This window comes from Austrofundulus limnaeus, unplaced genomic scaffold, assembly GCF_001266775.1.
Source record: "Austrofundulus limnaeus strain Quisiro unplaced genomic scaffold, Austrofundulus_limnaeus-1.0 Scaffold2643, whole genome shotgun sequence".
In the NCBI taxonomy this organism is placed as follows: Eukaryota; Metazoa; Chordata; class Actinopteri; order Cyprinodontiformes; family Rivulidae; genus Austrofundulus; species Austrofundulus limnaeus.
The window spans coordinates 1-2,106 of NW_013955045.1; the positions used below are offsets into that span (position 1 = coordinate 1).

Genomic DNA, 2,106 nt, shown 5'->3' on the forward strand with positions numbered 1-2,106 from the left:
GTCCCTCTGTCTCTCTCTGTCCCTCTGTCCCTCTGTCTCTCTCTGTCTCTCTCTGTCCCTCTGTCTCTCTCTGTCTCTCTGTCCCTCTGTCTCTCTCTGTCCCTCTGTCTCTCTCTGTCTCTCTCTGTCCCTCTGTCTCTCTCTGTCCCTCTGTCCCTCTGTCTCTCTCTGTCTCTCTCTGTCCCTCTGTCTCTCTCTGTCTCTCTGTCCCTCTGTCTCTCTCTGTCCCTCTGTCTCTCTCTGTCTCTCTCTGTCCCTCTGTCTCTCTCTGTCCCTCTGTCCCTCTGTCTCTCTCTGTCTCTCTCTGTCCCTCTGTCTCTCTCTGTCTCTCTGTCCCTCTGTCTCCCTCTGTCCCTCTGTCTCTCTCTGTCTCTCTCTGTCCCTCTGTCTCTCTCTGTCCCTCTGTCCCTCTGTCTCTCTCTGTCTCTCTCTGTCCCTCTGTCTCTCTCTGTCCCTCTGTCTCTCTCTGTCCCTCTGTCTCTCTCTGTCTCTCTGTCCCTCTGTCCCTCTGTCTCTCTCTGTCCCTCTCTGTCTCTCTGTCTCTGTCTCACAGCAGGAGGCGGCAGCAGCAGCGTGGTGGCAGCGATCAGGCAGGACACTACCAGATGGGACAGAGTGAGTCTCTCAGCCAATCACAGCCAGCCTTACAGATGGACCAATGAGAGGTCAGGATCTTGGTCAGGATGTATTCTGATGATGATGTCATGTTGTCATAGCAATGAAGGTCTACATCGACCCGTTCACCTATGAGGACCCTAACCAGGCTGTGAGGGAGTTCACCAAGGAGATTGATGCCTCCTTTGTTAAGATAGAGGAAGTGATCGGAGCAGGTGACCACACCTGTACACCTGTCCACCTGTCTAACTATACACCTGTACACCTGTCTAACTATACACCTGTACACCTGTCTAACTATACACCTGTACACTTGTCCATCTGTCTAAATATACACCTGTCCACCTGTCTAACTATACACCTGTACACCTGTCTAATTATACAGTATATCTGTCCATCTGTCCAACTATACACCTGTCCATCTGTCCAACTATACACCTGTACACTTGTCCATCTGTATAACTATACACCTGTCCACCTGTCTAACTATACACCTGTACACTTGTCCATCTGTATAACTATACACCTGTCCACCTGTCCAACTATACACCTGTACAACAGTCTAATTATATACCTGTCCATCTGTCCAACTATACACCTGTACACACCTGTACACCTCTCCAACTATACACCTGTCCAACTATACACCTGTACAACTGTCTAATTATATACCTGTCCATCTGTCCAACTATACACCTGTCCAACTATACACCTGTACAACTGTCTAATTATATATCTGTCCATCTGTCCAACTATACACCTGTACACACCTGTACACCTGTCCAACTATATACCTGTCCAACTATACACCTGTACAACTGTCTAATTATATATCTGTCCATCTGTCCAACTATACACCTGTCCACCTGTCTAACTATACACCTGTACACTTGTCCATCTGTATAACTATACACCTGTCCACCTGTCTAACTATACACCTGTACACTTGTCCATCTGTATAACTATACACCTGTCCACCTGTCTAACTATACACCTGTACACCTGTCTAACTATACACCTGTACACCTGTCTAATTATACAGTATATCTGTCCATCTGTCCAACTATACACCTGTCCACCTGTCTAACTATACACCTGTACACCTGTCTAATTATACAGTATATCTGTCCATCTGTCCAACTATACACCTGTCCACCTGTCTAACTATACACCTGTACACCTGTCTAACTATACACCTGTACACCTGTCTAACTATACACATGTCCACCTGTCTAACTATACACCTGTACACCTGTCTAACTATACACCTGTACACCTGTCTAACTATACACATGTCCACCTGTCTAACTATACACCTGTCTAATTATACAGTATATCTGTCCATCTGTCCAACTATACACCTGTACACTTGTCCATCTGTATAACTATACACCTGTCCACCTGTCTAACTATACACCTGTCCACCTGTCTAACTATACACCTGTACACCTGTCTAACTATACACCTGTACACCTGTCTAACTATACACCT

At 46.2% G+C, this 2,106-nt stretch overlaps 1 long non-coding RNA gene across 1 annotated transcript in view; it reads right to left on the reverse strand.

Annotated features, from left to right (window-relative positions):
• Window positions 1-1,030: 1,030 nt before the first annotated feature.
• The window catches only part of LOC106511276 (uncharacterized), a 3,003-nt gene continuing 1,927 nt past the window's right edge, over window positions 1,031-2,106 (reverse strand). Inside the window, exons 2-4 of the long non-coding RNA XR_001309504.1 lie at window positions 1,764-2,104; window positions 1,150-1,633; window positions 1,031-1,093 (exon numbers count right to left, since the gene is read on the reverse strand). This is a non-coding gene — a long non-coding RNA (uncharacterized LOC106511276). The remainder of the gene's footprint in view (window positions 1,094-1,149; window positions 1,634-1,763; window positions 2,105-2,106) is intronic.